This window comes from Mustela nigripes, chromosome X, assembly GCF_022355385.1.
Source record: "Mustela nigripes isolate SB6536 chromosome X, MUSNIG.SB6536, whole genome shotgun sequence".
NCBI lineage: Eukaryota > Metazoa > Chordata > Mammalia > Carnivora > Mustelidae > Mustela > Mustela nigripes.
In genome coordinates this window covers 11,629,293-11,651,453 of record NC_081575.1, presented here as the reverse complement: position 1 = coordinate 11,651,453, position 22,161 = coordinate 11,629,293, and the positions used below count along the sequence as shown (strand labels likewise).

Here is a 22,161-nt window from a genome sequence, read left to right as displayed (position 1 = left end):
GTGTGCATGTGTTTGTTTGTATCTATGGTCTGGCTTTTTTGCTCCCTTATGAGCTGTAACAGTGACAAGCCATAGAAAAGACAGTACTGAATGGGGACAGAACAGTTTCTAGGTTAACCCTAACCTAAACCATGGAAGAGAATAATTAAAGGAACAACAACAACAAAAAGACCCAAATACATTGACCAAGGAAGCACGTGCTAATAAGTCACTAGGCAGGTTTTTTGGGGCAGAAACACTTCAGTTACTATACACTCCTGAAATTTAGGCAGCTTGCTATTAGTATTTAAGTAACCTTTACTGACTCTTGTTTCCTTAAAGAACAGATGAAAGATTAAGGAGCTTTGTGTAACCAACAAGTGGCCTTTAACACCCCTGATAACACTTTGTTTAACTCAGGTCTGTTAATCAGTCTTCTGATTGCTCCTGCCAGATGGGTGGATTGTTCCAGAAATCAGTCTATTCAGCTGGGAACCTCTTGAGTTAATTTGGCCCTGTGGGCGCTGAAACTGACAGTTGAGGAGGCATCAAATAAGCTGTCCAAAGCCTGCTGCACTAAAATTAAAAGAAAAAAAACATCCCAACAAAGTGAAAATTCAGTATTTGAATTTCTAACATAAAATGAAAAGCAGCTGATGAATTTGTTTTATTCAGCATTAGAGAAAATACTTCTTTGCTAATCAAGAAAAAGGAGAATTAGGACAGATGCCACCTTTTCAACTACCAGTCTTTTTCAGGATAGAGAAAATGGCCTCAAATTGCAGGGCCTTTGTGCTGTAACAAATTATCAGTACCATCTGGTACAAGCCTTCACTAGGTAGAGGAGTTGGACCAAATGTTGACTGGCTCTTCCAGCTTTGGCCCTGTAGGTGAAACATAGTTTTATTACTTCATAGAGTCCCATCCTGGATTAGCAGCCAATAGGGAGGTAGAAACCATACTCATTAAGGGGTTATTCATTCGATCTTACTCCCGCGGTGGGAGAATGCCTTCACTTGTAGCTGAGCTGTCTAGGACAGAGCGTATAGTCTGTGTATAAAATACAGAGCGCACTTCCAAGATTTAGAATGGAAAAAATTATTCCATTATTTTTTATATTGATTCCATGTTGAAATGATAATATTTTGGATATATTTGATTGTATAAAATATATTAATTTACCTGCTACTTTCTATTTCCTTCTTTGTATGATATAAACCATTTACAATTATATCCATGACTCATACTATATTTCTCTTGGAGCGTCCTGGCCCAGAGAGTTACTCCTTCTCCTTGTAATCTGAATTCCAGTTACTTAGAAAAAACTTCCACACTTGAAACCGACTATACTTGTGGTTCTCAGTCTTGGGTGTGCTTTAGAATCCCATGGGATTGACACCCTCCCTCGCCACTTTATTTTTCTGATTCACCTGATACAACTCATAGTGATCTTTCTTATATGCTTGGAATCCCTTCCACAAGGCTACAGGAGGTGTCTTCGTAGAGAAGCACGTATGAGCCTGCGGCGGACAGCTGCTGGATGAAGGGGGGTGCAACACCGAAGCAGGCTTAGCTCAGACCCTCAGCTAGTTATTAACAGCAAAAGGAGCCTTCTTCTTAGCTTTTCAGTTGTTAAAAATCAAGCACGCAGACACAAAACAGTAACTTGAATTAATTCTGTCTTAGCTGTCCTGCATTTGCAGTTCTGAAAAGCAGCTTACAGCATTCTGTCCGGCTTCCCAGGGAGCTACTTGGCATTGCGTGGTCTGTTTTCAAAGAGGAAAATGGGGCTCGAGGAGTATGAGCATCTCTTCTGTTAAGAGAATTCCCCCTGTCAAATTTTGGCTGTTTTGTTTTACTTTTGTTTTAGTGGAGACATTTTTTTTGGGGGGGGGACCCTTTTTTTGGGGGGGGGCATGTTTAACTGACCTAAGGGAACCTAGAAAAGGCAGTTTCACTGGACTGATACTGCCCTGTAGAACGGAGCAAGCAGCCATCAAGTTCATGTTGATTCCTAGTACCATATGCTGCATCTTCAAGCTTGACCCTCAAGTTCTGGTCCTGCCAGCCCTGAGAGCTCATTAGAGCCACAGTTGTTTGTGGCCTAGCCCTGGCATGGGCCCTAGGTGAGGAGCAAGCCGCTCCTCCTCTGATAGGTCTCCTGGTTCTCAGAGCTGCAGGTGCCTGTCCACCCCCTGGGGATGCCTCAGCTTGGAGTCCTGGTGATGAATCTGGAACAGGGTTGAAAAACAACGCAAGACACTAGGCTTTTAAATCAGACTCCACTGAATCGTCTCTTGGGGTGTGGGGAAGTCACAGTACTTCCTGACTCCAGAGGTGCTTGAAAAAGGGGCGCTGAGCTGCTGTGGTCATGAATGGCCAAATGTGGTGCCGCGGGCAGTGGTGGTGATACCTCGGCAAGGCACTAGGGAGTTAGTAAGAGAAAGGTTCTGGTCAGTAAACCCGACTACCCTTGGTGCCCTGAGGCTTGACCATTCCTCTCTCTGCCTACGGATTTTTCATTAAATACCACTTCCCTGAGTTAAGATGAAGTTAAAGGTGTCTATGTTGTGTGAGTTGTTTTGGAGTGACTCTACCATTTACTAGTGATGTGACGTTGGGCAGATGACTTCTCTAAGCTCTGCTTGTGTAGTAGGAATCATCACGTACCTCCCTCATACTCCTGTGAAGATTCAGTGAGTCACTCTGTGTATCTCCAGCACCTGGCATAGTGACATGCCCAGAAAAGCAGCTGAAGAAAGGTTTGTGGGGTAAATAGATGAATGACTTTACAAATATGAATATTACAGTCAACGTACATGCTTACAGGGATGCCCTTTTTTTGATCCTTCTACAAGTACCCGGGTTTAGTCTGCTAAACTAATTACTAACGCCGAATCTCTTTCTCTACCAAAGATTTAGACTCGGTGTACCTCCATTCCCCTGGCATTTCCATGCAGTACGTGCTAGGCATAGATGGAGAGCTAGAGAAAGCATCTTCTCTTTTCAATTTATTTTTTTAAAAACCTGGTTTAATGGATTTTGTTTTTAAGATTTTATTTATTTGACACACAGAGAGAGAGCAGGAGCAGGGGGGAACAGCAAGCAGAAGGAGAGGGACAAGCAGACCCCCCACTGAGCAGGGATCCTGATGCAGGACTCGATCCCAAGACCCTGGGATCATGACCTGAGCTGAAGGCAGACGTTTAATGGACCGAGCCACCCAGGCGCCCCTAGAGAAAACATCTTCAACCATCAGCTTTGAGGCTTACCCTGGCCAGGGTACATGTTTTATGTTGCGGAGATATTTAGGGGGATCAAATTGTTCTCAGATGTGAAAAGTGATAAAGATGGGTACTTTATAGCCAAATATAAGTAAATTCTACTAATAAGGAGCTATGGAAATGGACAGCATTGAGTTAGATTGGTAATCAGGAATTATATATTATATTGAACCATGTATATTTCAGTGCTGGAAGAAAAATGTGGCATTCTCTGAACTGCTGATATAACCTCTGCCCCTCAAAAATAGAGCAAGTGGGTACCTAGTAGCCCAACTTTCTCTTTTCAAGAACAGCTGTAAAAGGATAGTGATATTAACCTAACAAAGAGATATTACGTGGAGCCATGCATTTATATATTTTTTAAAATGACCTCATGCTTTTTTACTGAGGGTAGATTTTCTGAAAGTTCATCTTCATGTTATCAAAACGTAAAGGACACTTGAATGAAACTTTGGAAAGAATAAGATCGGATACTTCTTGGATTAAGAGATAGTTGTGGCTACAATGAGTAAAAGTGACATGCTTTGAAGTTAGCTCCAGCTTAGAGAACATCGACCCTGATGTAATTCATTGGAATTCCAATTTTGTTTGTTTGTTTGTTTGTTTGTTTGTTTATTTATTCATTTTTGAGGGGGTTGCACAGAGGGAGAGGGAGAGAGAGAGTTGCCAGTAGGCTCTAACGCCCAGCATGGTGTGAGACCCAAGGCTTGATCTCACGACCCTGAGATCATAACCTGAGCTGAAATCAAGAGTTGCTTGCTTAATCGTCTAAGCCACCCAGGCGCCCCTGGAATTTTAAAGCCAGAGCACCTCCATGGCTTCATTTTATTTTTTAAGAAAGATTTTATTTATTTATTTGACAAAGAGATAGCACAAGTAGGCAGAACAGCAGGCCGAGGGAGAGGGAGAAGCAGGCTTCTTGCTGAGCAAGGAGCCCGACATGGGGCTCGATCCCAGGACCCTGGGATCATGACCTGAGCCTAAGGAAGTCGCTTAACCCACTGAGCCACCCAGGTGTCCCCTCCATGGTTCCATTTTAATTTTTCTTAATCCCATGGATTGTTTTCTTTTGGTATCTCCACCATAGGAGCTCTGCAGGGGACAGGAGCAGAGAATATTGGGACCTCTCACATGTGCAGGGACAAAGTGAGCGAGAGAGAAAGCCGGTGCAACGAGAGGAAGATGGATATGTGGCCGGTTCAATGGGCACAGCAGGCAGCTGTGTCACAGAGCCTATCAGGCTTTCCCCTATCCCCTGTGCCGGGGATAAGGAACATAAGGAAACATGCATTCACCTTGCCATTACTTTATTTTCAATTTTGTTAACAGTTTTTTAAGTCAACATGATATTTTATAGCAATTAACTGCAATTACAAATCTTAAAAACATTTTTGTGGATAATTCATGCTTAATTGTTGTTCCTTCATTTTCATTTAATTCTAAAAGAAATCAACTCTGCCATTTTGACAAGCACTTAGTGTTTTTAAAACTGACTATGAATACTCTGTTGCTGAGATTTGTGGTTCTACATTCTCACAAACTTGCCCCTAGTCCGAAACTGTCGATAAGTGTTTGCTCTTTGTCCCCTGGTGGCATGCTGGTTGCGTACTGCTCTAACAGCCAGAATTGCCTGGAAGGGACTGTCACCGCTGCCAAGGATAAATGACCCACTCCATCAATGGCAGACTAGAGAAGAATCGGGTGCCAGGTTTTCTGATGGTGGTCGTTTGGCCACTTGGCCGCCAAGTGAGTTATTGATCCACTGGAGCTCAGCCCATTTGGATCGCCAGGACTGGCTTTCTGTCATCAGGCTACTAAGACTGTGTGTTTGGGGAAGATGAAGAAAATGTAAAAACACTAGTAGGCTGTGAAACTTAACAGGCTTAAGCTTTCTAAAGGAAAAGATCATAGGCATCGACAGTAGGGTTATCTACCAATAGGGTTATCTATGAAGAAACCCTGACCACTTGGCCATAGATGGTTTGAATGAATCTCCGCAGTTCAATTAACTGGCCCAGACGGTGTCTGAAATGTCACTTGTGGTGGGGAGGGATACAGTTAAACAGAACTGGCGAGGAATTTCAGTGTTGTATTTGCACCGAATTCTTTTTTTTTTTTTTAAAATTTTATTTATTTATTTCCCAGAGAGAGAGATCACAAGTAGACAGAGAGGCAGGCAGAGAGAGAGGGGGAAGCAGGCTCCCCGCTGAGCAGAGAGCCCGATGCGGTGCTTGATCTCAGGATCCTGAGATCATGACCTGAGCTGAAGGCAGAGGCTTTAACCCACTGAGCCACCCAAGTGCCCCTGCACCGAATTCTTATCGGGGGACATGAGGGCAGAATAAAGGTGAGGACAGAGAAGATGTGTGACCAAATTTCAGTTCAGGTGCTTGTTAGCTATGTGACCTCCCACGATTTTGTTCAGGCCAATAAATTAGATAATGTGGGTGGGTAAAAGCATTGAGGATAGTACTCGACACCTAGAAGGTTCTCAGGAAATGTTCTTTTTCTTTCTTCTCTTACATCTTACAGTGGTGTCATTCTATATAGAACCCAGTTTTGAAGACTACTCCATTCTGAGATATTTTTTACTTAATTATCAGTTGATTGCATAAGGATGACCCATTATTAGCCTCTGGACCCATACAGGTTTTTTAATGATATTTCAACACTTTCCTACCATTGCATAGGTAGGAATTCATAGAATACAGGCTTTTTCATTTACTATTTTCCTGATCTAAGGAAACATCCTAAGATGATGTTTTTAATCATGTGAGAGGAATACTAGCTAGGATTGGGATATCATCACACTGGCAAATGGATGCATAATTTAAAAAAAAGATTTTATTTATTTGACAGAGAGAGAGAGAGTAGAAGCAGGGGGAGCAGCAGGCAGAGGGAGAGGGACAAGCAGGGGCCTGACCCAGGACCCCGAGGTCATGAGCCAAAGGCTGATGCTTAACTGACTGAACCACCTGGGCGCCCCCTGGATGCACAATTTTTTCACAGAATGTATACAGGTGTTGCATGAACCTGAAAATAGTTTTTTCTTTATGGGTTTTTATCACTTTGTCCTATTCTCTTGGAGGATGTTGATGTTTGTTTTCCTAACACCTCCAGTAGCAAAGCCAAGAATAATGAATGGCCTTTAATGTCAGTACTGACGGCGGTAAAGGATGGGCGCTTGTTTGTACGGGGTGAGTGACGCGTCCCAGAGCTCACGGCCCTTCCAAGATGCTCAGCGCACCTCAGCCTTCATGGCTGAGTCCCATACAGTTCAGGCTGCTGCTGCTGCTGCTTCTTCTTCTTCTTCTTCTTCTTCTTCTTCTTCTTCTTCTTCTTCATTTATTTACCTATTTGAGAGAGAGAGAGAGAGAGAATTAGCAGGGAGAAGAGCAGAAGGAGAGGAGAGAGAGTCTTAAGCAGACTCTGTGCTGAGTGCGGAGCCTGACATAGGGCTCAGTCTCATGGCCGCGAGGACGCGACCTGAGCTGAAATCAAGAGTCGGGCACTTAACCGACTGCACCACCCAGGCGCCCCAGCCCTCTTTCTGAAAACTGATTCTTTAGGACCACCTGTGAGCCTATCATTAAGGGTCTCTGTTTGTTGTGATGAATCATTCATTCAGAAAATATTTACTGAATTCATGTACTGGACCAGGAGTTCTTCTAAGTGATGGAACCATGGAGCTGCCTAAGGCGTAGCTCCAACCTTAAGATGCTTATAGTCCAACAAAGATTTAAAAAATGTCATAAGGAAGGAACCAGGAGCTCTTGGTGTTCAGCTGGGGGAATTCAGGAAGGGCTTCACTCACTCACTTACTCATTCGACAAGCAAATCAACAGGAGCTTGTGCTAGGCTGAGGATACAGAGACAAAGAAAACACTGTCTGCTCTCAAGGAGTTTACCCTTCTGGGGTAAGGCAGATGTGCAGAGTAATGACAGCACGCCGGAGTAAGGTTAAGTGTTAGAGACACTTAAGGCAAGAACAAAGTGTTGAGGAAACCTATGAGTTAATATACTTGGGAAACCAAGGAGTCAGGGTTGAAGCCGAGGTTGAGCTGGGCTTTCGTTAGTGAGTTTAGAGTCTAGTGAATGCATACCAGGTAAAAGGTGCTGAGTGCCCTAGGAGAACTTCCGACCAGGGGCTGTGAGGGAGGGGGCCTCCGGTAAGGATTGCGCAAAGAGGTCCAGGAGCACCTGGGTGGCACCTGGGTGGTTCAGGTTCTGATCTCAGGGTCCTGGGATCGAGTCTCATGTCAGGCTCCCCACTCAGTGGGGAGTCTGCTTCTTTCTCTCACTCTCTCAAATACATAAATATATATATACATAAATATATACATATATATATATATATATATATATATTTTTTTAAAGAGGTCTAATGGCAGCTGGGCCTTAATGGCTGAGTAGACGTTCAATAGGGGAAGGGGTGAGGGAGGGGAAGAAGCAGCAGGAAGGGCGTGAGCACAGGCCTGGCCTGCTAGTGGAAGGCCTTTGGAGCTGCAAGAGTGGACAAGGCTGAGCGATGGCCCCATGTAAGGAAAACAGGAGCTGCAGCTAGACGTGGAAGCTAGTGGACGTCACGCTGGGTCGCTGGACTTCATGGAGTCGGCAGCTGTCTTTTCTTTTTCTGACTTTGCTTTGGGATTGGGGCCCTGGGGTTGGGCTGGTGGGGTTCAAATATCGCCGCGTCCTTCCCAGTCAAGCCCACTGATGAAACTGAGCAAGTCTCTTAGCCTCTCTGGGCCTTGGTCTGAACCTCCGTACGATGGGGCTGCCAGTAATACTGTCCCCCCCACCCCCCCAGCTGGTGCTCCCACAGCAGCTCCTCGCAGGAGGGCACACGGCACGTGGGACTTGTTGGCAGCAGCCGTGGTGAGCTAAGTTCTTGCGCTAAGCCATACTGTCCTCTTGGCGTCACTGTTAAGGTACACCTGCATTTAGCCATGTACTAGCCTCATCAATAATCAGGCCTCAGCAGTTTAAATGGCCCGACCAGAGTGTTATCTTCTAGAACAATGGGGGCAACCAGTAAAACAGGTCCAGGACCATGTCCAAGCTAGGGTTGCGGATGGCTCCTCTGTCTACAGATCGCACACATCATGTACAAGTCCCATAATCAAAAAAGCTTGCAAACAATACAGATTACCTGTTGTTAGCCTGAAGGTGGTGCTGGGGGCACCTGGGTGGCTCAGTTGGTGGGGTGTCCGACTCTTGGTTTGGGCTCAGGTCTTGATCTCAGGGTCAGGAGATTGAACCCCGCATCAGGCTCCATGCTGGATGGGGAATCTGCCTGAGATTCTCTCCCTCCTTCCCCCTCTGCCCCTCCCCGATTCATGCTTTCTCTCTCTCTCTCTCTCTCTCTCTCAAATAGCTAAATAAATCCTTTAAAAAAAAGTAAGGTGGTGAGAAAGTCTGGCACTCGAAGACTTGATCGCCTATGTCCCAGGTGCCTCAGTTTTCCTACTCCTATCTCAAGCTGAAATTTTAGTATGAAAGTATGACTATTTGCAAGTAATCCTGCAGCGTTCCCACTGGGGGCAGGCTCACAAGAAACAGGCACAGCCTGAGAACAGTGATCTGCAAAGTTCTAGAAACTGTTCTTTCTTGTGTTGACACTTGGTGCAATTTTGGACACACTCGACATACACAGCTGCGTTTAGCAGGTGGCCTGTGATTTCATATATTCCCTCTGTGGGCCCAGCTGGAGTTCCAGCAGATGGGTGCCATCGTAAAGGTGACTCTTAGGGCTGGCCCTAAACTTTGGTTATTGAACCTGGTTCCTGGTCATCGCTAAGCACACGGGCTGCCGTTACGAGACAGAGGCACTTTAGTAACTCCTGGAAGAGCCCACAAATCTCCCTTCCTGAATGAGCTTTAGCAGAACAGGCTCAAAGTTTCCTTTGTAGATTGACAACAAGCCTCTGGAAGTTCCCGAGACACAGAGCAATTAAAATGGATCTCTTTTGAGACATCTGTGTCTCACCGTCTCAAAGCTCTTTGCAAACACCATTCTGAAGACCTAAAAGTAAGGGAATCATTACACTGGAACAATTATTAGTATAGATCTCAATCAAAAAAGATATAAAGGTGGCCAGTGGCTGTATTCAACAGTCAGCCCTCTAAGGGTCAAGCAAGGAGTGTCTTCTGCCCAGTTTTTGCAGCTTTCATTAGAAAATGGATCTTAACTCCTATCCTGTTTTTGATAGATACTAATTAAAAAATTGCCTGGAAAAAATTGTGTGTGCCTCTTTTGATTTTGTTTTCCTTGAGAAGGGATATTTTGGATGGCTCATGTTTGTTTAAAAACACTATCCGTGGAAGTTTCCTAAAATAAATGTACCTGCGGCAACTAGACTTTCAAAATCATTCATAGAGTAGAGCTAGACATGTAGAAACAAAGGAACTTAAGTTCAAACGAATTGAGTTTAGTGAGCAGAACATGGCAGTTGGGTTTGAGCCCCCTGGATGACCCTGAGTAAGTTAACGTGCAGACTCCGTTTCTTCATCAGAAAAATAGGGCAAAGAAGATCCGCTTAGAACACAGCACTTGTCCTGAAGGAGGATTAAGTACAATACTATATGGGGAAATGCTTTGTAAATCACAAGCTGCTGTTCAAATGTAAGGAATTACTATTATCATCACTATTCAAGGTCCTACAGCCCATCGCTAGCTGGTCAGTTTTTCTAAGTAAATAAATAATACTTCAGTTATAACTTTCCCCACTAGGTGGCAGGCGAGCCACTTGGTAAAACAATGTTCAGGTTAGAGACCTACAAAATGCGGCAGTATTCCAGCAGTGCAGCAAGGGACAAAGGCTGAACTAAAACTTGTGAGAAGTGGAGACCACCTGTATTGTGAAAACAAATCTCATTCAAACGCCATTGGTTTTCAGTTCACCAAAATTTTGAATCTATGAAAACACAATCCTTTTGACCGGGAGAAAAAGGACAGCTAAGCAAATAATTTCTGCAAATAAGGAAGTGTTTAACCCAGTCGGAGTTAAAGCTACCAGACTTAACGATTGTTTATAACACCACTTTGCAGGTAATGGTTTCATCCATATCAGGAGTCAACAAACTGCTTCTGTAAAGGGCCGGAGAGTAAATATTTCCGGCTTTGCAAGCCGATCCATTTCTGTTGAATGGACTCAGCTTTGCCGGCTGCAAGCTTGCAAATACACTGAGACGATGAGAAAATGAGTGGGCATGGCTGGTTGCAATGAATTTTAATTATGGATGCATTTTGAAATTCATATAAGTTTGGCTTACCACAAAATACTATTCTTTTTACTCTTTTACACCATTTAAAAATATAGAAACCATTTTTAGCTCAAAGACCATACCAAAAAAAAATGCCAACAGGCCTGACTTGTTCCCCGAGGAGTCATGCGTAGCTCCCTGGATTAATACCCTTAATAGTCTTAACTATCAGGCTGACAGTTTCCTTAATGAATGTAAATAAACGTTTTTACTGCTTTCATGATAAATATTTCAATGTGGCTTATTTTTTCTTACGCGGACAAATTTCTGGGAATGTTTGTAATATTTTCGCCTACCTCTCAGTATAGCTTTGTATCTTGTTTGTTAGACTGACTATAAAAAAAAAAAAAAAAGAATTCAAGTAGTGGGTGCATTGTTCTTAGAGTTGCCAGAAACAAAACAAAACAAAACAAAACAGGACGCCTGGTTAAATTTGAATTTCAGTTAAACAACAAATCATTTTTAACATAAAAGTTTTTTCCCTGTATTGCATAGGGCATACTTGTATTAACAAAGTGTTTATTTGGGATTCAATTTTAACCACCTGACCTGTGTTTTTATTGGTAAACCTGGCAGTTCTTGTACTTATGGACTTTTGTCCATCATTTATTTAGTAAGGTCTTAAAAATAACCAAACATCTGAAGTCAGGGCTCCTGAAGTGAACTAGGTCTTTAGAGAGTTGAGGGAAACGAGCATCTCCACATCCCCGTAACCTGAGTGCATTCAAACAACCGCGCGGCATAAACACTAGTTTTCACATCCATTTTCCAGGAGTATGTGCTTCTTTTCCGAGTGCCAGCCTCACTTGAACAAGCCATTTTAATTGATTCGTAAGAAACCCAAAGGCACTTGCGAAGAGCTTCAGAGAAATTTGAGGGCTTAGGAAGGGGCTGCGTGGGAACAGCAGATCCCGTGTTCCCAGGCTGGTGTTCTAGGGGCCTGGGCTTACTGCCGGCCGGGTCGCCGCAGACCCCGACCCTTGTCTGAACACCGGGTCGTCCCTCTTGATGGAAGTTTCAAGCGGGCCCACGGCAGCGATCGCTGGAGCTTGCTTTAGCGTCTTGTTTTCGTTTCTGCGCGCGCACCCGGTAGCACGCTCTTCTGCACCAACGGTGGACACGGATTTCATTTGCTTGGTGACCTTCCACGAAAAGACATGGGATGCGAGAGACCGTCCTCAGATTGGCCACCTGCCCAAGCGGTCAGGCGATCAGCGACTTTGACTGCCGCGGAATAACGGCCCTTTGCGGACGCTGGACACTTTGGCCTTGACCTGGGTAACCGAGAGGGCCTCTCGGCTGCCGCCGCTGGGCCTGGCTGGGCCGCGGGGACAAGGGGCAGGGGGTGGAGGGAGCGGTGTGACACGCGGCCACCGTCCGGGAAGTGGCCGCACGCGGTCTTCCCATCCCCGCGGCGGACGGGCCCACCCGGCGCGGAGAGAGGGGACGTCGGGCGGGCGACGGGCGCGGCGAGAGTGCCCCGGGGGACCCCCCTCCCCGGAGCGGCCGGGTGGTAAAGGCGGCGCCGACGCGCGCGGCTTCGGTGGGCGCAGGGCGAGGACTGACGCCTCGTCCCCGCGCGGCAGCAAGCGGATCGTATCTTGCGTTCAGGAGAGGCGCTTGCAGGGTCCCGGGGCAGGTACAGCCACGTCCTTTTGGCATTCAGCTCGCACCAGGCCCGTTTCCCTCGGGGGCTGCGACGGATGACGGGCGCGCAGCGTCGTGGGCTCCCGGCCGTCCGCGCACGCCCCGCCGAAGCTCGCCTTGCGGGCCTCCCGCGCCCCACGAACTGCGGTAGCCCGGGGCGGCCGTTTACCTCTCTTCTAGCAGCAACATTAAGGCCCTCAAGTATCCCTCACTCCAATGCCCCATTTTTTCCAATTGCCCGATTTGCTCGGGGCAAATCGAGTGAGGCACCTTGGGCGCAAAATTAAAGGCGCGTGCGGGGCACGGGGGCGGGGCGCACCAAGACACCCAGTAATTAGGATAAAAATTAATGCAATATCTATTCAAAGTTAATAGAGAAAAATCCCATGATGAACAGAACATGAGAATGTGAAATAAAGACACGATCTGACCCTGATGTGACACCACTTAGCCACACTGGCCTCATCCTAATTCCAGGCTCTGCAAATCAACTCCAAAGTGATTCCCTCCTCTCCCTCTGCTCCCAAGGCCTGGACTTTTGTCCTACTTCACATTGGCTCTTTGTGTGCAGTGAGTTGGGTTTTTATCGTGTGCATAACTCCCTGGCTGGGCGGCAGGAAGGAGACACTGCTGCTTCGCCACTCTGCGCCTCCAGGAGCAAGCCCCGTTCCTGGCTCACTGAGGCCATTAGAACAGTATGGAGTTGGGAGGAGCAGTATGGAGTTGGGTGGAGACCGAAGGTAAGAGCTTTTGCAAGAGCCCCAGGTTGCAAAGCTCTGCATTGGAAGCAGCAAAACCCCACAGAAGTAAGGCACAAGAGGAAGCTGCGCTCCCTTAATGGGTTTAGGAATCCATTCAGAATTGGGATGAGGATAAACATTGTAAAGGAACCACAAGCAGCAGGGAAGGACTGGGGAAATTATTTTGCAGAAAGAGGGATTCTTCTGTGCTTGGGGACACCTTGTTTCTCTCTAGCCGCCACGAGCATTTCCTGGTACTGCAGTTCGGTCCGAATTTGCAGTGATACGAGCATGTTTAATGAGGACGATGCTCTGTGATTTACAGTGCATCTCCCCTTTATTATACCTCGTTCAACTCTCACCCGCAGCCAGCGTGGGGCACTGGCTCAAAGTGGCTTTCAGTTGTCATTATCCCCTAGAACCGTTTTATGCTGACCTTGTGGTGTTTGTTGTCCTCATGGCTAAGACAGAGACAAAGGGCACATCTGGCCCAGCTGAGGAGGTGGCCTAGTTATAGTTCAAGTTGGAACGTGGCAGGCCATTAGGACTGGCAGCTGGATTCCTTAAAGGGTTCCTCACTCTTGTCTGACACAGGGCAGTGAAAATGAGGTAAAGAGGAAGAGCACATTAAGGAGATCAGGAACTATTATTCAAATGTATGTGCCTTTTCTTTAAAAAAACAAAACAAAACAAAACTTTGGAAGCTTTGGGTGTGTCCAGTTCCTCAAAAGACCAGGGAAAAAGAGGAATTCGCCGGATCACTTGCCCAATTCCTGGCCATTTGAGACGAGTTTGCTTACCTCAAGGAGGTACCGAGTCAACATTCTTAGTACAAAAGTGGAGGGAACTGAGGAAATGTGGACTTCCGGGGCCTTGTCCCGCAGGGTGCATGGCCCACCCCCTAGGTGGTTGCATGCTTTCCCTGTCCGGGAGTAGCTGTTCCACGCTGTAACCAGCAGGGGGCACTGTCGCTGCATAGAATCCTTTGACTTTTTGGGGCGGAGAGAATTTTCAGAGCTATAAAAAATATTTGGATCCAGTAAGAAATATGCATGATTTCCCATGAAATATTAATGTGAAAAATACATTATTATTAAAAACTTGTGGTTGTCTATTTGATTAATGACCCATCGAACCATGGAAGGAAAGAAGATGTTTTGTAACTGTAGTTATCAAACATTAAAATAGCAAGAACAAAATAGCAATGTGACAATAAATACCAGCATGATATACCTAAATTATTTAGGACACAAATAGGACTTTTTCTCCTAGGAATGCGTGTGCCGAGACCTAGTAACAGGGAAGAACAGATCTGCTTTATCCTAAACATCTTTGCAAATTATTTATCTATCTATCTATCTATCTATCTATCTATTTATTTATTTTAAAAGATTGTATTTATTTATTTGACACACACAGAGAGAGATATATATCACAAGTAGGCAGAGAGATAGGCAGAAAGAGGGGGGAAGCAGGCTCCTCACCGAGCAGAGAGCCCGATGCGGGGCTTGATCCCAGGACCCTGGGATCATGACCTGAGCCGAAGCCAGAGGCTTTAACCCACTGAGCCACTCAGGCGCCCCTAAATTTTTTATTTATTGTAAAAAACCCTTTCATTAATAGGAGGACAGTTAAACATAACTCCGTCTCCCCAAGGAATTCTGCCATCTGAGGCCTTCTGTGATTTCTTTCAACAGACTTCCCAGCTTTGTGTTTTTCTGTCCACTTCGGCCACCCCACCCTGTCTTTCATCCTCATCTTATTTTTCTGAGCATTTCCTGCCTCTACCTCCACTTCCTTCCCACTCACTTGCCCTGTTCTCCAAAATGTTAAATGATTCAGATGGTCTTTACTTTTTGAGCTTGCCACTTGAGTGTGTGTGTTTTATGCTTTGTGAAGGGGGAGACAGATAGCTCTACACAGCTTGTATGACAGCAAACCCCTTGAAACCAAAGGTCCTTTCACAGCGGAGGCTGCGAAGAACTCACTCTGGGTTGTCCAGACAAGTCCTCACAGGGTGTGGCCTGTCAAGAAAGTCCTTGTTCTTCCGCGTCGAAATGCCACCAACGGAAAAAACATCCTGAGATCTTCCTGCCCTTTTGGGCACTTGAGCTGTGGGAGCTTCAACTCACAGCTCTGTCAGCTAGGCTCTATTTCTCCTTGAGACAGCACAAGGACTAGAGGAAGGATGTGACACCCTCAGCCCTTGAGATAAATGTACTTGGGAATCATACCTTGCGAAGGAATGCGCACAGCTTCCGGTCTCTGTACAGTTAGCGGAACTGAAAAGTAACAGGATGTTTATTTCAGGGGCTTTACTCTTCACATTGGCTGGGTGCCAGCATCTTAACAAAAGTGACATATCCTTAGCAAGGGCACACAAGGTGAAGCTCTGACCCAAAGTGAATGTTGTGGGTAGAAGGAACATTCCATCATTTGAAAGTCGGTTGAATGAACCAGGGATTTGGTTAAACATAGTCATTCGCCCTGCCCTGCGTCATCCGTTTTTATGCTCTTGTTTGCTCCTATTTCCTTTCATACATCTCCACCTCTTTTTAAAAAGACTTTATTTATTTATTTACTTGAGAGAGAGTGCACGCACACACGAGTGGGGACAGGGCAGAGGGAGAGGGTGTTCTTTTGTTGTCATTTTGAATCTTGTATTTAACCTGAAAAGCCATTGACACCTATGTGCTAGTACCCAACATGGACCCAAGAGATATGAGATTATTACCTCATGCACACATGTGCTTGCACACGCATACACACACTTTTTATTATGAGAATGTTCAGATCTCCAGAGAAGGGAGATAGTGAAATGCATGTCTACCTCCAAACCACCTGGAATGAACAATTGTTAACCTTTTTTCATAAAATAAGTGTGACTAGTTATATGTGTATTTGCTTCAGCTCTCCTCCTCCCCCCAAAAAAGTATTTGCCGATATGACCATGGTTCTGTGATTGTCCCTATAGAGTCAGCAGTCATCACCTAGTCTCCTCCAGCAGCCTCCTCATATCCAAGTTTCTCCAGTTGTGCCAGAACTGTGAGTGACTGTTCATTAGTAGTGAAGCCATTATCTGAAGCTCAGAGATCTGAGAGCTGGAACTTACATCAACTGTCCCTCAGTTGATATAAGGCAGGAGTATAGATTGGTAGCAGAACAGAACTTAAGCCAGCAAAATGTATAGTAATTAATGATTCATCTGGAAACACTCCCCTCCTCAAGCTATACTGATCTCCGGAGAACACTGGCCCATCAACTGGAATCGACTTGAGCCTCCAACTTGGTCATCCTGGGGCTCTGACTCTACCAGAGCCCCTGTCTCTAGTACAGAGGGGAAATGCCATTGGGAGAGGCCTTCTGACATTCTTGCCGATGGACCATCATTCATTCCAACACCATTCACTGAATGAATAGTCCATCCTTTCCTCCATACCTTGAATTAACAGCACAGAGCTGTAAAAATAATGAAAGAAAGTACGTGAACATATTTTTATCATCTTAGGGAGGAGAAGCCTTTTCAAAGCAAGGCATGAAACATTTGACTACATAAATATTTGAACCATCTTGATGGCAAAAGACAAAGTTAAAAAGTAAATGACAAGCTCAGACAAAACATTTGCAATATAGAGTTAAAAATAAGAGTTCCTGCATATGCTAATAGTGCCTACAAATCAGCAAGAAAAACATTTTAAAGTGGGCAAAGGATATAAACAGACAATTTAAAGATGAAGAAATAGAAATGACTCACCATATGGAAAGGCGATTAAAGAAATGAACATTAACACAAAAATGAGCTACCTTGTTATTCACCTTCTGTTTGGCACAAATTACGAAGATTGGTAATATTTCATGTTGGTGAACATACGGGAGAAAAGGACTCTTACCCACTGTTAGCAAGCATACAAATTGGTACAGCCTTTGTAAGGGCAATTTGGCATGTATGATTATTCTTCCAAATTTCTGTTTCCTTGCTAAGGTAAAAGCTACTCAGGCAGTCTGCCTCTTACTTCATACTTCATTTCCTATTTTTGTGTCTGCTTTCTCCTAGATGGTGATATTTGTCCTTCTTGGCTGAGCCTGGTGGCCTGACCTTAACTCCCGAGTTCCGTGGTCATGTCGCAACTGCAAGTCAATCTGATACAAACTTTGAGTTGACCTAGTGTGTACCTTTGAGAGTTTTGGAACAATATGCAGGTTCAAGTCACCATCATGTCATCTTGCTGATGATCTCATGGGACAAGACCAACACTGGGGTTGCTTGCTTCTGCCCTTGGTCTTCTGCCTGTCCTTCCCTCTATGGCCATTGATCACACACATACACGTGTTGTCATCCAAAAGCTGTTTTGCTTTTCTTATTTGTCTTGTGAGTGTTGTCCTTGGCTTCGTATATATCACAGGTTAGTGTCATGTCCTGCTCAGTGATCTAAATACTTTCAATACTTGTGAATTTGTGTAATTTGGTTAAGAATGGCATTCAAGCAGCAAAGCCAGAATAAGATGATAGAAATGCAAGCAGAGCAACGAGGGCAAGAAGAGCGCTATCAATAGCAAACAAAACGAAAGTTCTTGAAATGCTGGATAACGGTGAAACCAAGACCTCTGTGGGGCGTTTTGGGGGTATTGATACATCTCTAATTTGCACAGTAAAGAAAAATGAGGAAGCTATTAGGGCCAGTGTATGGAGGGGCACAGCAGACTCATTGAGGACAATCATACATAGCTTGAAATGTCAAAACAGAGACAATGGAAAAAGATGGGCATGGCTGGCTTCTAACAGAGAGAACCGAATGGGGCCTCCTCCTGTAGGCGTCACTGGCTAGTGAGCATCACAAAAATGCTCGTTTAAATTTCGATCTGGACAAAACACTGTAGCATTCATGGCGAGTAATGGATAGGTTGGATAGGTTCGAGAAACGCCATGGTCTGTGTGACAAGAAATGGCTGGCAGAGGAAGCCGGTCGTGAAGCTGCCTGAGTACCGGAAGAAACCGATTGAGGAAAATGGTAGAAGAAATCGAAAGTGCATCCGGGAAACATTTGGGGGGTTGAGGATTTGAAGACCTCGAATGAAGTGACATTTTGCTGAACTGTTGGATTCTCACCCTCAGAAGACAGTTGAGAAATTTTTCAGAGATGTAATCATATCAAAAATTGATAAAAGACGTCAGCGTAGGTTAACATCCAGAACTCGAAGAATGCTGAAGCAGCCACTCTGCAAATCCAATGGCTGTAATGGTTCGAAGGAAAGACATCCTTCGACAGAGTATTTATTGACCTACAGGCGAGATTTAAATGATTACCCACAACCCTATAAAGCAGTAATAAGAAAGCTTCAAATGAACGCCAGTAAGTCTTTTCTCTCTGTTTGCTTCAACAGGGGAGAAGAGGCTGGACCTTCGGGCCTTGTCATTCAAACCCGTTGCACAGGCACGCAGAAAGGCCACACACTGAGAGTCGAGCCTTGGGATGCAGACTCCGACAGCTCTCTCTGATGATGTGCTGATCCATGTTCCAGAAGATGAAAGCAGCGCAGAAGACCTTATCTCCAGACAAAACCCAAGTGTCTTGCTTCTTTCCCCATTATCTGCTGTGATGACCAGCATTTGTATTGACGCATGCTTGTGTTCACCTTGAGATCAGAGAGAAATAGAAATTAATTGCCCACTAATCACAATTGCTGATGCAAAATTAGGAAAATACCAACAAGCTTCAGTTTACTTCGTGTTTTATTTGAGTGAACAAACCAGTGGTCTGGGCTGTCCTAATACTCCCTTCCTTCCTTGGCCCCAGTTTTCCCCAAAAGCTCGTGAGTCCCTCCAACAGAAATTCCTCTACAGCGAGAGTTTCAGGAACTCAACTCTCATACCTAGGGAGGGGAGTTACTCTACTTGGTTGCACAATCTGATTTTGTACTCTCGATCCTGAAATTTATTTTAATTCTGTTTAAGCCTAACTTGCTCTTTCAGTAGAAAGAATCCAGACCCTTGCCCTTTACCTGGTTTGGTATCAGTGAACTTGCTTTGCAGCGGTTGTATGAGGTAGCTATGGGTCAGTCTCGAAGGGCAGTGCAATGACAATGGACTCCTGCATTTACTTTGGCATCTAATTGAGGAGTAGAAGCTGCTAGAGTTCATTTCCATTGATCTCTGTTCTCATATCTGGTCTTTCCAGGAATCTGAACATCTGAATATCCTCCGGGAAAGGGGTTCTGACTGAAACTTCTTCCCTGAGGGTGGTGGAAATCCAATAATTCTCCCCACCCCCAGCCCGGAGGTCTGAATGATAGCCTAGATATACTTGAGTTTGAAGTGAGCAGAGGAAAGGGGAAAAAGATACAAAAGTTAAAAGGGCTTGCTCGCATAGTTACAGTTGAGATGACAGATATTCCTCAATAGGTTCAAAAGAGGCAGATGAGACTTGAAAACTCGTTTTCAGGTGCTGTGGTTCTAGGGACCCCCACCCCCCCACAGTGCCAGAGAAGCCTACATGCCTGCTCTAAGCCATAGCAGTTCTCAATGCATCCAGATCATGTTAGGGAGCTTTGAAAAATACAGAGTTCTGGGACCTGCCCCTAGATGTGCTGAATCAGGGATGGGGTCAGCATCTGTAAATTTTGAAAGCTCCTCAACTGTTTTTTTTTTTTTTTTTTTTTTTTTTAATATACAGCCATGGCTGCTAACTGCTGCTCTAAGTCTAAACAGAATTGTAATAGAAAATACAATGCAAATGGTGGTGGGCCCAGGATCTAGGGAAACTTTATTCCAAATTTTGGCTCTACTACTAGCTCAATGGATGGTTTTATTCAAACCACCCTACTCTTTCCTTACCCATCAAATGAGAGATTAGGACCACTTGGTCTCCAAGGTCCCTCTATTTCTGGCATTGTTACGTTGAGAGAAAGCTGCTTCAATTTTCTTGAGTGTACCTGAGCCCTTTCATAGAGACCAAGGTAAGTAGTAGTGTTGCTGCACTGTGTTCTTGATATTTTAAAAATGGTGGCTTCTGGTTCAAGTTTGACCATGGTTTAGTCCCTTCCCGAAAAGAGAGTTAGGCATAGAAAAAAAAGAAACAAACACAACATCAATTTCCTGAAAGGAAAGACAGAGAGGGCCTCCTATGAGTTTATTTGTAGTAATTGTTCTTTTTCTTCTGAGTTACAGGGCTTGGGGAAAATAATAGATATTATGAGGAAAACACCTTCACATGTTGTAGCTATTTTCATAAACCAAAGCAGAGAGAACTCTGTGTCAGGGTTGCTGTTCCCAGGTTCCATGGATAACTGGTGTATTCTTAATCATATCTAGAGGTAAATAGTTTTAAGTCAATGATTATTTTACCAGTTTAATCAATGGTTCCATATGCCTATAGAGAATGTAACTTCCTGATAAATTTTACCATTCACTGAGATTATTGCCTTGGAAATTTTTCTCTTAATTTGACCAGAATTGGAGAAATCAAATTTAAGTTGGAGAGCATCAACTGGGAACCATTAATATAAAATAATACAATGGGAAACTGACTACTGTATGGATTTAGTTGTCAGAGGGATGCCTAGACTTTGACTTGATAGATGCAAACTTTTGTCTAGGGACCAGGCCATTTGAAATACATTACTGAGATAAATCTAATTCTTGTTTAAGGTAATACCCAGTTAAAATAATCTAAGAAGTATCATTGATAAAGATAAAAGCCAGAACATTTCAACATGGCTGAATTTAACAAGTCAGCAGAACTTACAGGTGAATTTGAAAGTTGGTATAGGCAAAGTGGTAGAAATAGAAGTGCATGTAACTGGGTGTTTCTTTTATTCCTTTTTCACATTAAGAATAGTCCCCGAAATTGACAAGCTGAAATTTCTTTTAGAAGATTTTATACACAATTTGGGTGGAATCAAACGGTTCAGGTAAATTCTTGGGTTCAGTGTTACGAAGTGCCAAGCAGTTTTCTTCTTTACAGACATACTTAACAGCTGGCAAAAAGAAAAGAATGGAAAGGAGGTGGGGAGAAAGAGCAGCCCAAGTTGCTGAACTTTGTAGAGAATATTAAAAAACCGGTGTTACACTTCAAAAGAACCTTTTGTTTGTTTAAGATCTTTTAAGTTCAAAATGCAGAGGAGGTTCTGCACACATTGGCAAATGCACACATTTGGATTTCAGAGCTGCTGCCACTTGAATGCTAATAAAGGGCTTTGAGAGTGTGTGTAGTCTAAAGGGGTGTGTGAACCCTGTTTGTGCTATGGAATAATTGATCACTGAACTTTACATAGAGTTACCTTTTAATGGTCTTGATATCAGTGCTCTATGTTTGTTTAAGAATCCAGAGATAAATTGTGGCATGGACAGAGTATATATGTTCTTGGGAGCCATAACATCAAATAAAGGCTAAACAGTACATTTCATTAACACGAATAATGAATGTTGAGGAGTTAAATACGAATCTAGTTGTGCTTCAGACATCGCACTTCCTCTTACATTACTATGTAAAGCCAGTGATACAATTAACCTATTTTTGCAAACACCCAGAGTTGGCTCTGGGTCAGTTGGCAGTGGTGTGATGAGGGCCATACTGAGAAGAGCATGGGACTTAGGTAAGGGGGGCTTTGCCACTGGCTTCTTGTCTGCCCTGGGTGAGGAGGGTCTCCCTCTCTTTGGATGAGTGGTGCTTAGTCCTGGCACCATAACCCTTGGGCTATTGCGGTGTGACAAGTCAGCTCAGGGCCTAGGCTGTGGAGTCAGACCTGCCTTCAATCTTGTCCCTGCCAGCTACCAACTATGTGACTATGTGATGGTGGGCATGCTTCTTCTTTTTTTTTTTTTTTTTGGTGGGCATGCTTCTTAACCGTTTCAGACTTGACTTTCTAATCTGTAAAATGGGGTCAAAATACCTGCATTGTTAGATTGCTATGAGATTACAAGAAATGCTTAATACAGTGCCTGGCACATAGCAAGTGCTCAATAAATTGTTGCTATTAGATATTATTATTATTATCATCACCATTATTGTTATTGTTATTATAAACATTATAGAGCTAAATATGATAGTTTACTCCTGTCTTTGCAAAATTTTAATATTTTGGTATTTTATCTAATTCCTCTCAAAAATGGTATGCATGGACAAGATGGATTTTAAAAATTTCCTATTATAGGAAACATAAAAGTTAGATTCTTTCATTTATATGTCCTGTGTATTCACCAGATGTTCTCACTAAATATCTAAAAATTCAAAAAAAAAAAAAATAAA

General features: G+C 44.1%; 1 long non-coding RNA gene across 2 annotated transcripts in view; it reads left to right on the top strand.

Annotated features, from left to right (window-relative positions):
* LOC132006704 (uncharacterized) overlaps positions 1 to 22,117 on the top strand; it is a 55,717-nt gene extending 33,600 nt beyond the window's left edge. The window contains exons 4-5 of one of the 2 annotated variants that reach the window (XR_009401193.1): positions 16,971 to 17,081; positions 18,299 to 22,117. This is a non-coding gene — a long non-coding RNA (uncharacterized LOC132006704). The remainder of the gene's footprint in view (positions 1 to 16,970; positions 17,082 to 18,298) is intronic. The other variant, XR_009401192.1, reaches the window with a different exon arrangement.
* The last annotated feature ends 44 nt before the right edge of the window (positions 22,118 to 22,161 follow it).